Source organism: Mauremys mutica, chromosome 4, assembly GCF_020497125.1.
Source record: "Mauremys mutica isolate MM-2020 ecotype Southern chromosome 4, ASM2049712v1, whole genome shotgun sequence".
Taxonomy (NCBI): Eukaryota; Metazoa; Chordata; order Testudines; family Geoemydidae; genus Mauremys; species Mauremys mutica.
In genome coordinates this window covers 114353974-114368285 of record NC_059075.1, presented here as the reverse complement: position 1 = coordinate 114368285, position 14312 = coordinate 114353974, and the positions used below count along the sequence as shown (strand labels likewise).

At 43.7% G+C, this 14312-nt stretch overlaps 1 pseudogene; it reads left to right on the top strand.

The window, feature by feature from the left end:
* LOC123369017 overlaps positions 1-14312 on the top strand; it is a 322921-nt pseudogene that overhangs the window by 223229 nt on the left and 85380 nt on the right.

The following is a 14312-nucleotide window of genomic DNA, read 5'->3' as shown; positions in this document are numbered from 1 at the left end:
TTGCTCACCACTTTCTCTCAGCACTAACTTCAGTACCCAGCACCTCCAAGAGAACTGATACAAGGTACCAAGTCCCTTCACCCAGTATCAGGGTCATAGCCATGCACCAGGAGAAGTTGAAGTGGCAGGAACCTCCCAAATCTACACCCACGGAGAAAGACCTGAATAATGCCTATCTTTTCAGGTGGAAATTATTTTCATTTACCAGCCTCCAAATGCACATGGCTAACTACTAAAACCTTCTCTCCAAACAGAACTACCTGAATTGGTATAAACTGTCTCAATTTGTGATAATCACTCAAAGAAATAATGTTTACCTACCTTATAGTAAATGTGGCTCTTTGAAATGTGTTGGTCACATGGATTCCACAACCCATCCTCTTCCTCCCCCACTACTACAAAGTCCTTCTCTTCTGGTATCCTGTATTGTTGAAGGAACTGAGTGGGGCCCATTATGCCCTTGAGTATGGGGTGAAAGGACATCTAGCAGGCATGGCCCCAGCCCAATACTACTGGCCAAAAGAATCCAATCTTGCACACATAGAGTGCATGTACACCAAGAATGGAATTCACATGGGCAACACATCTTGAAGAACTACATTTACTGTAAGGTAAAGAACCATTTTTTGCTGAACACATGCACTGAAAATAAACAGCTCTAATTTTAACCCACAGAACACTGGCATTATGTTCTCGTCTAGTTCAGCAGGTCTTAAATTTGTTGGACGTCTGTGGGAAGCTGGCAAGTCACAAGTTAGTGCTTCTCCTCATTTCCAGCTACTCCTACAAATGTCCACATATTGCATTAAAGACAGCTAAAATACCTAAATACTGTCTTACTTTAACTTTCCATATAAACAAATGCTTTAGTTGCCACGGGGGTTCTATATGATTGTGAACAAGTAGGAAATGTGTCCATGAGACAATCCTTCTATTAAGGTGTGTCCACATTGAAAATTTTCAGAACCCCTGTCCTAGAGTGATTCTCCTCCTATTGTGCCCTGTTTCCCACTTCTGCCTATGCCTCACCTCTTCCTTGTGTTGAGAACCAATACCCGGGAAAGACATAGGATCTGGAGAAACTGATATGGTACTCAGCATCCAGGAAGGTGACAATGAGATGTGTCAGCAGCATGGGGTGGCTGGCTTACTGGAAAGGGGGAAGGATTTTCCAGTGCTCATTGTAGAGTCAGGAGAGGATGAGGAAGTTAGAAGAGACATAGTAGGGAGAGAATAGGGAAGGAATGCTCTTGCTATTAAAGGAAGGGGATGGAAACTAGTTATATTTGAGTTCTCACAATTTAGAACCCTTTCAAGGATATGGCAGTTCCCAACTTAGAACTCTCATGGTTCTAAGGACAAGATACTTCTCATGGTTAAAATGGAAACTTTCACATGACAGTTTCTTTTGGTGCATATTTTTTTATTTTTACTTGTAAAGAGTGCAGATTACACCGACTGCTTCTGAGCTGAGTATGCCAGAGAAGTGTCAAACAAAATGTCCCTTCCCCCCCTGCATACCAACAACACACATTCAGCATTCATATGGATTGTCTAAAAATGATAAACTCTGATGAAAATGTAAAAGATAGGGTGATCATACAACCTGAGTTAACCAGGACAGCCATGAAGCCCCAGTGTCCCAAGAATTTCTTTCAGGGCACCTGAAGTGTTCCAGTTTTTCATTTCATCAAGCAAACCATTTGTTTGTTTGTTTATAAGTTCAAAATGTTCAAATGTTATACCAAATACAATTTGTTCTGTGTTTACCAGGAACTTAGTTTAGTGGAATAATGTATGTTCAGTATAAAGAACAGGTTTTGGAATGAAAAGTAGAATGAATGTAGATGCTATCAAAGCAATTTATTGTCAGTGACATTTGTTCAATGTTTCAGAATAAACTCATTCAGAACTCTAATTTGCTTGGAAAAAAATCCTCCACTCTGAAAAATATGCACAAGTTGCTATTGCATTGGAAACTGGCAATAACAACACCATCATGCATTTTAAACAAAAATGTACTTTTTACTTTAGTATGAGTATCCTGTGACCCTAAAAAATAACCATATAAAAGTAACTTGATTTTTTACTTTGAAAATAGGGTTCTCTTAATGAGAGATCTGTTACACTTCAAGTGTTCGCCTTATGCCTTACATAACCCCCTAGCAACATAAAAACATAATTAAAAAGATAAGTGTTGATTTTTTTGGTGGTTTCTATGTTTAAGTTAAAATTATTTTAGAATATAACTATCATCTTCCTTTAAATAATCACGATCAATATTTGTCATGTTTTGGCCTCTGTCGTTACTTTCCTGAAGGGAAGTTGCAATTTAATGACAATAAATGTTAGTGCAGTATTGGCCAGCATTGTTTGTTTTGTGATTATTTGGGGGAAAAAACTCTACTCTGAAACATTCTAATAAAATCTAAAAATCCATCATTACTATTATATTTGTTGTTTTGTCATTGAATGCTCAGAAGTGTGATAGGTGCTATACTTTCTGTACTGTTTGGTTTAAACTTACAATGAATCTACTTGTGGTTTTTAGAAAAGAGCAAGGATCCTTTGTTATGACTATGGAGACATTGTATGTGAGGAACATGAAATGCCAGAAGGAATCCACCTAATTATTTCCGGGATGACAAAGGTAAGTTTTATGTTTACTGCTCAAAATGTTTTGTTAAATTTCCAGTTGGTAGTCTCAAGGGAAATAAAATGCTGGAGATATCCTTTTAAACTCTATTTGAAAATTTTCAAAGTTCACCTTAATTAAATTGTCTTCCTAGATCTTGGAATTGTGTACCCGCCACGTGAACACTGGAATAATTAATAGCAGTTTGTCTTGTTGAGGCTGTGCATTTCAATGCATGCTCAATGATGTGGAAAGGTTATAAAAACGCAATAGGTTCTACATGCTAAATTCCTATTTTTTCCGTCTGCCAACAAATCTTACACCTGCTAGTCTTGTTATTATTCCCTTTCAGAAGTCAGGTTTTTCTGCTTACTTAGAAGTTAGTACTAACCGTTCTTGGGTAAGGAGCACTCTTCCATGGGGTTTATAGCTTGTACCACCTTTTCAGCTGAGGGTTGAGGAGCTCCCCTACTGCTGAGGTCTTCAAATCTGACCAAATGAGCAATCTTAAAATGCTCTCTAGAATTTCCTTAGCCTCTAAACAGTGTATGTAAAAATCATAATGTGTTTTTTTTAATCAATTTATAACAGTGTGTCCTTAAAATTATAAAAGCAGCAAAGAATCCTGTGGCACCTTATAGACTAACAGACGTTTTGCAGCATGAGCTTTCGTGGGTGAATACCCACTTCTTCAGATGCAAGTCATCTGCAAAACGTCTGTTAGTCTATAAGGTGCCACAGGATTCTTTGCTGCTTTTACAGAACCAGACTAACACGGCTACCCCTCTGATACTTAAAATTATAGAGAAGGGCTATATCCTTTAGTATGTCATTATGATATCCTGTCATCTCCACTTCCTTTTTCAGGGAAATCTTCTCATGAGAATTTACTGAGGCAGAAGTTGCCTTCACAAGGTTTTGCAAATAAAAGAACATGTTCCATCCTCTCATAAGATCAGGGAGTTTTGTCCTAGGTATTTTCTCATGCAAAGAAATGTTGGGGACTTTTGCAGATACTTGATCTAAGACAGGGGTGGGCAAACTATGGCCTGTGGGCCAGATCCAGCCCCCCAGCCATTTTAATCTGGCCCTCGAGCTCCCACTGGGGAGTGGGGTCTGGGACTTGCCCCACTCTGGTGCTCCAGCCAGACAGCAGTGTCAGGGGCTGCTCTGCATGGCTCCTGGAAGCAGCGGCATCTTCCCCCTCTGACTCCTATGCATAGGGGCAGCCAGGGGGCTCCAGTCTGCACGCTGCCCCCACCCCAAGTGCCACCCCCTCAGCTCCCATTGGCTGGGACTGACAGCCAATGGAAGCTGCAGGGGCGGTGCCTGAGGATGGGGCAGCCCACAGCAGAGCCACCTGGCCGTGCCTCCATGTAGGAGCCAGAGGGGGGTCATGCCGCTGCTTCCAGGAGCTGCTTGAGATAAGCGCTGCCCCAAGCCTGCACCCCCGAGCCACCCCCAACCCCCTGCCCCAACTCTGATCCCCCTCCCCCCTCCAAACCTTCTTGCATCCCAAATCCCTCATCACCAGCCCCACCCCCAAAGTCTGCACCCCCAGCCAGAGCCCTCACCCCACCATTCCCCCCAACCCCCTGCCCCAGCCCTGATCCCCCTCCCACCCTCTGACCCCTGGGTCCCAGCCAAGAGCACCCTCCTACAACCCAGAGTCTGCACCTCCAGCTGGAGACCTCACCCCCTACCCCGCACTCTACCCCCTAACCCAGAGCATCCTCCTGCACCCTGAACTCATTTCTGGCCCCACCTCAGAACCCGCACTCCCAACTAGAACCCTCCCCCATCCCACACGCCAACCCCAGTTTTGTGAGCATTCATGGCTCGCCATATAATTTCTATACTGAGATGTGGCCCTCGCGCCAAAAAGTTTGCCCAACCCTGATCTAAGTCGTCTCAGCAGGTTCCTTAAAAAACAAATAAATAAAAATTATTCCTATATGGTGACCCTTCGTATCAAGCCTGTAAGCTTCCTCAGAATTCACTTTCAGGATACCTTTCCTCTCAACCTAATAAAGGAATCTCACAGGAAATATTTTAGATTTTATTAGTGTAATGATCAGTGCAGTTGCTCTTTAGTTTTAGAATCATAGAAATGTAGGACTCAAAGGGACCTTGATAGATAGTGCAGGAGACTGGACTACACGAAGGCGGGACTAAGTTTTATCTAGACCATCTGTCATAAATAAACAGATCAGGGTTAAGGTCTCTTTTACCTGTAAAGGATTAACATGCAGTACCTGATGACCACCTGACCAGAGGACCAATCAGAGACAAGATTTTTTCAAATCTCTGTGGAGGGAAGCCTTTGTCTGTGTTCCCTGTTTTACTCAGAGAACTCTTTTTGGATCTAAGAGAGGACAGTCATGTCTCCAAGTTCTCCTGGAGTAGTTTCTACTAATTAATAGTGAGTATTAATTAGAAAGGCGAATTAGTCTTATGATTTGATTTCTATATTTGCAATTGTGTGTTTGCTAAAGGAAATGCTTTATTCCTGTTTGCTGATATTGCTTTTACTGAGAAAGGGGGAGGGGAATTCTCTCCAGAGATTGATAAGCTTAGACCCTGTATTGTTCTATCTTGAATTACAGAGACAAGTTACTTTCTTTTTATTCTTTAATAAATTCTTTTCTATTAAGGACTTGTTTGGTCTTTCCTTGGGTGGATTCTCAGGGAAAGAGAAGGGGGAGGTATCCCTCTGTAGTTAGATCCCGGTATCTCTCCTAGGAAAAGGGAGGGGGGAGGAAGCAGGGGGAATGGTTTGTTTCTCCTGGGTGTAAGAACTCCATGGATTTGGGGCTCTTGGAATCCCCTAGGATTTTGGGGAAGGACTGTGTCTCAATCCACATTTCCTGATTGAGTGGTGGCAGCTTACTAGATCTAAACTAGGATTTTAGTTTAGAGGGAAACCAAGTCAGGTCCCCACATTGGAACCCAACAGCTCCAAGTGGGGGTGAGATCCTATGACATGGTGGCGGCGAAAAGGAAACCTACCCTAAGGGTTAGGGTGGGGGGAGAATACATGCGGGTCCCCATCTTTGAACCCAAAAGCTCAAAGTGGGGGTGAGACCTAGGACATGGTGGCAGCGGAGTTTCGAACCCATTGTTAGAAGGAGTTTTTTTCAGCTGGGCTACGCTGAAGGGAGCTATTCTCTTCTTCTAGAGCAGGAAAGCAACCTGAGAGAAGAGGGAGTTTACAAGTATTCCTTTTCTAACTGGTATTGTTAGAAGCAGTTTCAGCAGTTTGGCTGGAGGCAATTAAGTTTTCCAGCAGGCTTTGTTGGAAGCAGTTTTTCTTTCGGGTGGCTTACAAAAGCACCTTGGAGGAAAAGGAGGGGTAGGTTTTCTAACCAGGCTTTTGTTACAAGAGACCCCATACTGAGAGGGTACTTAGCAATTTGCAAAAGACAGTAGCAAAACAGGTTTTTCCACCTTCTTGAAAGCCAGGAGGGGGAAATTTTTTTTTTTTGGAAACAGATTTTCAGCTGGGTTTAGCTGAGGGAGATAAGGTTTTCTAACGGGCTGTGTTAGAAAGGAATTTTTTTTTCTTCTTTTCTTTTTTCTCCTTTTTCTTTCTGTCAGCTTAAAAACAGCTAGGGAAGAGGTGTAAGTTTTTCTAACAGGCTTTGTTAGAAGGACCCCTACTGTGAGGTACTTAAAAATTGCTAAAGGCAAGTTACCAAACCAGATTTTCTAGTTTCTTGTAAGCCAGCAAACAAGCAAACACCATTTGCAAATCAAAAGCTTTTGTTTCTTTCTATTCAATCGCGAGTAGACAGGGTAGGAATTAGGAAGCAAGCAACCCAATTCCCTGACTGCAGAGGGGTGTGACCAGCACCAAAAAGCAACACCAGCAAGCCACACATAAAATTCACTGACTGCAGAGGGGTGTGACCAGCACCAAAAAGCAACACCAGCAAGCCACACATAAAATTCACTGACTGCAGAGGGGTGTGGCCAACACCAGAAGGCACTGTTCCCCATCCCAAGAAATTTCCCACCTACATGGCAGGTGAGAACACTGAGGCCTTCTTAAAAAATTTTAAAAGAACCTGCCATGGGTACAGCATCCCTGAAGACCAGTACAAGGACTGGTCAGGAAAGTGGACTTTTGCTGTCTATGACAATTATTCCATCCCCATGCTACTGGGGGAAGACTTGGCCAACCATGTGCAGCTGGCCAAGAGGGGGGGAGTGGTCACCCACAGCCAGGCCAAACAAGCAGGCACTCCCATCCCTGTTCCTGAGCCATCTACCAGGACCCTGTCTGTGTTACCAGAGACCCAGACAGAGGTGGTGGAACCGGTTCCCATGCCAACAACTACAGCAGCCATAGTACATCCAGTTCCAGGACCGGAACTGGAAGAGCAACCAGCGGCAAAACCAGCGCCAGCACTGACGCCAGCGCTTGCAACTCCACCACCAGGGGGCGCCAACGGGCCTGAACTGGCAGAAGCAGTAGACAACTCTACCCAAGAGGCTCAGCCAGAGCCTGAAATATCACCTTGTGCACCAGCGGAGAGCGGTTCACAGTCAACGAAAACAACATAATCACCTACATCGCTTCCAGAGGGACCAATTCCAAGTCCACAGTCTATGGAGGAACTGGTGTCTCCAGCTTCAAGGAAACAGTTCCAGACTGAGCAGGAATCCGATGATAGCCTTAAGAAAGCTTGGGCAGCGGCACACAGCAATCCACCGCCTCTCAGCTCTTCTACCCAATTTCAGTTTGTTGTAAAACAAGGACTTTTATATAAGGACATTCTTTCTGGTGGACACCAGAAAGGCCACAATCCTCAAAAACAGTTGGTAGTTCCAACTAAGTACCGGTACAAGCTCTTAAGCTTGGGCCATAACATCCCAGTGGTCATTCTGGGGTGAACACAACCAAAGACAGGTTGGGAAAGTCCTTCCACTGGGAGGATGGGCAAGGACGTCGCCAAGTATGTCCGGGCAAATGCATGAAAAGTGTTGTTCAATGTCAAATATCTTGTTGTTTACATACTTAGTAGTATATGTAATAGTGCATGTGTTTTGTTAATCTGTTTATTTTAAAGTTCTAGAAGGAAATCACCGCCAGTGTGGTTCCCCCACTGTCTGCGATTTGGGGGGCGTGTCATAAATAAACAGATCAGGGTTAAGGTCTCTTTTACCTGTAAAGGGTTAACATGCAGTACCTGATGACCACCTGACCAGAGGACCAATCAGAGACAAGATTTTTTCAAATCTCTGTGGAGGGAAGCCTTTGTCTGTGTTCCCTGTTTTACTCAGAGAACTCTTTTTGGATCTAAGAGAGGACAGTCATGTCTCCAAGTTCTCCTGGAGTAGTTTCTACTAATTAATAGTGAGTATTAATTAGAAAGGTGAATTAGTCTTATGATTTGATTTCTATATTTGCAATTGTGTGTTTGCTAAAGGAAATGCTTTATTCCTGTTTGCTGATATTGCTTTTACTGAGAAAGGGGGAGGGGGAATTCTCTCCAGAGATTGATAAGCTTAGACCCTGTATTGTTCTATCTTGAATTACAGAGACAAGTTACTTTCTTTTTATTCTTTAATAAATTCTTTTCTATTAAGGACTTGTTTGGTCTTTCCTTGGGTGGATTCTCAGGGAAAGAGAAGGGGGAGGTATCCCTCTGTAGTTAGATCCCGGTATCTCTCCTAGGAAAAGGGAGGGGGGAGGAAGCAGGGGGAATGGTTTGTTTCTCCTGGGTGTAAGAACTCCATGGATTTGGGGCTCTTGGAATCCCCTAGGATTTTGGGGAAGGACTGTGTCTCAATCCACATTTCCTGATTGAGTGGTGGCAGCTTACTAGATCTAAACTAGGATTTTAGTTTAGAGGGAAACCAAGTCAGGTCCCCACATTGGAACCCAACAGCTCCAAGTGGGGGTGAGACCCTATGACATGGTGGCGGCGAAAAGGAAACCTACCCTAAGGGTTAGGGTGGGGGGAGAATACATGCGGGTCCCCATCTTTGAACCCAAAAGCTCAAAGTGGGGGTGAGACCTAGGAGTTTTTGTTTGACCTGTTGTTAAAAACCTATAATGACAGTGAATCCACAACATCTTTAGATAATTTGTTCCAGTACTTAGTTACCCTTATCATGTCTAACCTAAAACTCCCTTGCTGCAACGTAAGCCTATTACTTCTTGTCCTCTTTTCAGCAGTTAAGGAGAACTATTTATCATCGTCCTCTTTATAACAATTTTTTAAGTACTTGAAGACTCTTGCCATGTCCCCCTTCAGTCTTTGCTTCTTTAGATTAAACAAATCCAATTTTTTCAATCTTTTCTCATAGTCATATTTTCCTAAACCTTTAATCATATTTGTTACTCTCCTCTGGACTTTCTGCAGTTTGTCCATATCTTTCCCAAAATGTGGTGCCCAACACTGCACAGTGCTCTAGCTGAGGCCTTATCAGTGCTGGGTAGAGTGGAAGAATTACTCCTCTCGTCTTCCTTGCAACACTTCTGCTAATATATCCCATAATGATGTTCACTTTTTTGTTTGCAATAGTATTACATTGTTGACTCTCATTTAGTTGGTGATCCCCTATAACCTCCAGATCTTTTTGTGCAGTACTGCTTCCTAGGTAGTCATTTCCCATTTTGTATGTGTGCAATTGATTATTCCTTCCAGGGCCGCCCGGGGGGGGGGGGAAGTGGGGCAATTTGCCCCAGGCCCCGGGCCCCAGAGGGGCCCCCACGAGAATATAGTATTCTGTAGTATTGCAACTTTTTTTTTATGTAAGGGGCCCCTGAAATTGCTTTGCCCCAGGCCCCCTGAATCATCTGGGCAGCCCTGATTCCTTCCTAAGAGTGATACTTTGTATTTTTCCTTATTGAATTTCATCCTATTTATTTCCAGCCATTTTTCTAGTTTGTCAAGATCATTTTGAATTCTAACCCTGTCCTCCAAACTGCTTGCAATCCCTCCCAGATTGGTATAATCCTAAAACTTTATAAGTATACCCTCTATACCATTATCCAAATCAATGATGAAGATACTAAATAGAGCCAGACCCTACACAGATCCCTGTGGGACCCCACTCAATATGCCCTTCCAGCTTGACTATGAACTATTGATAACTGCTCTCTGAGTATGCTTTTCCAATCAGTTGTGTTATAGTAAGTTCATCTAGACTGCATTTCCCTAGTTTGCTTATGAGAAAGTCATGTGGTTGTCACGGAGTCACCAGGGCGATGCTCTGGAACTACTCCATATGAAGCCAGTCAGGACTCGGTGGGAGCCTCCTCTCTCTGAGCATACTGTTGCCAGGGCAAGAAGCTTACACAGCTTTGACCTTCCTGGGTCTGACCTCGAATCATTTAGCATCCCCTTCCACACCATGCGCTTCCCACAGCAAGTCCACCTGGGCAGGGCTCCTGGGGAAGCCAGAGGGCTCTGCAGTCAGCAGTGACTCTCAGCCAGCATGTAGAACAGAGGAGTTTATTAGTAGACAGGAACACAGCATAGAACAGAGCTTGTTAGCATAGAAATCAGTTACTTTCAGCCAAGTCTATCTTGGGGAGTGCTGGGTCAGAAGCCCAGGATTCCCCCTCTTCCAGTCCCCCGCAAGCAGACTGCCAGCTTCCAGCGACCCGACCTCAGATATCCCCGTTGCTCCTCCTCCTTGTCTTTGTTTCACTTCCCAGGCAAAGAGTCACCTGGTCGTCACCTGGTTGCATCCCCCTTCTGGGTTTCAGGTTACGAAGGGCACCAGTCATAGCATAGGTGCAGGCAAATGGAGCAGCCTCACCTGACCCAGGGGTCTCAGCCAAAGTCACACACCGCTATTCCCACCACCAAGGTGTTGGTGCAGCACACAGGGAAACGGAGACATACACAGTATTCATGCAAAACAGTAAAACTCACATAGGCTCAACAGTAAGACTCATACAACATAACAAGGGAAAATCCCCATTTTGTCACAGTGAAATAGTATAAAAAACCTTACTAAATTTTAGATATATCCCATCTACTGCTTCTCCCCTATCCACAAGGCTTGTTACCCTGTCAAAGAAGAATATTAGGTTGGTTTGACATAATTTGTTCTTGACAAATCCATGTTGATTGTTACTTATCACCTTATTATACTGTAGGTGCTTACAATTTGATTAGTTACTCCATTATGTTTCTGGGTACTGAAGTTAAGCTGATGGATCTATAATTCCCTGGGTTGTCCTTATTCTCCATTTTATAGATAGATAGGTACTATATTTGCCATTTTCCAGTCCTCTGGGATAGAATCATAGAAGATTAGAGTTGGAAGATACCTCAGGAGGTCATCTAGTTCAACCCCCTGCTCAAAGAAGTACCAACTCCAAGTAAATCTCTCCCATTCTCCATGAGTTCTCAAAGATAATCGCTAATGGCTCAGAAATCTTTTCAGCCAGTTCTCTGAGTATTTTAGGATGTATTTTGTCAGACCCTGCCAATTTGAAGACATCTAACTTGTCTAAGCCCTTGTCTTCAAGTACAACTATAGTGGAGCAGCTGCACTGGTGCAGCTGCACCACTGTAGTACTTTAGTGAAGACACTACTACTAATCAACTTCCCTGAGAGGCAGTAGCTAAGTCAACAGGAGAAGCTCTCCCATCGACATAGCACAATCTACCTGAGGGAGTTAAGTCTGTATAACTATGTTGCTTGAGATGTTGATTTTTCACACACACACCCCCGAGCAATATAGTTATACCGATATAGGACTGTAGTGTAGACCTGGCCTAAGTAATTCTTAACTTGTTCTTTCCCTATTTTAGCCTCAGATCCTACCACATTTACACTGATGTTCAGTATGTTAGTTGTTCAATCACTGCTAACCTTTTTGGTGAAAACTGAAATAAATAAGGCATTTACCACTTCAGCCATTGCTGCATTTTTTGTTATTGTGTTTCCCTTCTCATTGAGTAATGGGTCTACTCTGTCCATGGTCTTTCTCTTGCTCCTAATGTATTTGTAAAATGTTTTCTTGTTGCCCTTTATGTCCCTAGCTAATTTAATCTCATGTTATGCCTTGGTTTAGTGGATATACTCCAGTCTTTCTCACTCAGAAAGATTGCCTTACCAGTGAGTGAAGTGATTATGGATCCAGCAAAAGAGATGTGGTAAACGCCAACCATAATGACCCCAATGTCCCATAAGGTGGACAAAAATACCAAGTCCCACCTAAAAGGGCTGAATTCTTCTATACCCGTCTGGTGCCCTTCTCATTCACGGTGATGGTAGTGTGAAGGAGTGTACTACCTCTTTAAGGAACAGTCTGGAACCTACACCTGGGATAGCATGGGAGGTAACCAAGAAGACCATGTCTCACTTTAGGGCTGGGCAATATAAACAGGAAGAGGAAGCTGAGCAAGAGAGAAGGAAGTTGAAGCGATGCAGGCTGCTGTGGTTGTTGTTTTCCCTCAGGCTAAAAGAGAACAGCTTAACCAGAGGCTTTGTTTGTGAACTTTAAGTTTGGGAGCTCAACCAGGGTTCTGAGGTGAGGACTTTATGAACTGCTAATTTAAATTACTCCTCCCCTGAAGTCTTACTAAAAGAGGACATGCTGTTTTGTTAGCATGGGTGGGCTTCTCCCCCTTCTTCCTCAGGCTGTTTAAAAATTAACCTATTTCCACTCCATCCAGGGAAAATTAAGGTGGGGCACATCTGCAGCACCACATTGGGCCACATGGGAGCATGGAGGGATTGCCTGCACCTTAACAGGCAGCCAATACGAAATCCTGCCAGAATACATAAGCATCATGGTACAGAGATTTAAAGAGACTAGATTTATTGGGTTGAAAAGTTTACTCATCGGCAAGCCTACAATTCAGGGTCACCAATTACCAGGCCTTGACAGCCCAAAATTTTCAGGAGCTACAAGAAAATTCAGTCTTTTGTGGACAAGCTCCTGACAGACTTGAAAGAAGAGCCTGGGTCTTTGTTCTAAAGGTGGCTAAAGCAAGCCTCCAGGCAGTTCTAATGCAGCAGACACCACCACCAGATTGATGGCAACAGCAGTCATAATAAGACACTCGTTGTTTCAGGGGGTCAGACTTTTCCCATGAGATATTGGTGCCAGTGAAAGACTTCCCTTTTGAAGGGGCAAAGCTGGTCTGCTTAAAGTCTGAGGAGACCCTTCATACTTTGAAAGATTCATGAGCTACCCTGCATTCTCTTGGGATCTACACACTGACCCCTAAAAGGAAGCACATATGTACCACAACAATTAGCTCTTCTTCCACCAATGGCCTTTTGAGCCTCCCAGAAAGAGACAATGGTTCCAGAGGTGGCAGATAACCTGCAGCCCCATCTGACTTCACGTAGCTGTTTTCTTCCTAGAATCATCCCTTTTGACAGGACCTTTGAGAGGTTGAAACTGACCCCAGACTCTCATTCCCCCCTTTTGGGGAATTGCTTAGCCCTTTTCTGCTACCCCTTTCAGTCACCACAGACAAATGGGTTTTGAACAGTGTACATTGAGATATTTTCCTTCATGTGATTGTGCACGTATATATTCCATTGTAGGCATATGTGTGCCCAATGCACTCGAGTCAGAGACTTTTGCCAGCAGTACCATTAGGCAGCTTATGCACTCCTGCTTTCCTCGTGCTCTCAGGTGTGAGCATAAAAGGAGTGCATTTGTTGCCTCCCTTTTAGTTCCTTCTCACCGTCTGTGCCCTGAGTTGGAGTGCCCCGTAGCATTTGCTTCGGTTAGTCAGCATCTTTAATTTTTTTTTTTATATATAGTTATAGTTGTATTTAATAGTAGTCAGTAAGCTAGTTAGTTATACTTTTAGTAGTTACCTGGAGGATTTTATTATGAAAAAATGGCCAGGTTTTAAGCAGTGTGCCATGTACAGGGCAGTTATCCTGTTACAGATAGCCACAAGAGCAACTTGATTTGTCTTGGTGAGGGCCATGTGAGGGACAGATGCCATATTTGTAACTCCTTCCCTACCAGGGCTAAAAACAAAGGGATTTCTGCCTCAAAGTTCACCTTATGAAAGAGGCAATTTGTCCCTCATTGGAATCAAGCCCCGACCACAAGGCAGAGGACTTGGAATCAATGAGGAGAGCTCCTCCAGTTGCTTCTGATTCAATGCATAAGTATGGAGAGAAATGTCACTCTTCACTGTCAACCTCTTTGAAGTTCTCCAGGCATTCCAATGCTGACAAGCACACAAAGTCTCGGATTTTTCCTAGAAAGTCTTCTAGTAAGTTCTCTGGTACTTGTTCGAGCCATCACAAATCAAAATACTCACCATTTCCATCTGAGGCAGTATAACTCAGGCTCCTTGGCGGCTGTCAAAACCAATGCCTTCACCCTTACAAGGTCCTCCTTCCACTTTCTACCTGATCCAGACTGCCTTGGCTCCGTCGGTCCTGTCGGCACTAATACATGTACCTGTTCCAGTATATTGGTTCCTTCACAAACAGCTCAATCTCTCTGATCCATTATGTCAGCACCACCAGCACCAATCACATAATTGATGTTCTGACCATCCCGACCCTCGGTTTGATTGGAGTCCAGTGTATCTTCCAGACCACCTGGAACCCCATGGAGACTGCTCCTCCCTTTTCTGAAGAAACCTACATTTATTCTTTGGACTCTGAAATAAAGGAACATGTATCACCTTCAGGATCTTTTAGACCACCTTACAGTTTTGTATCA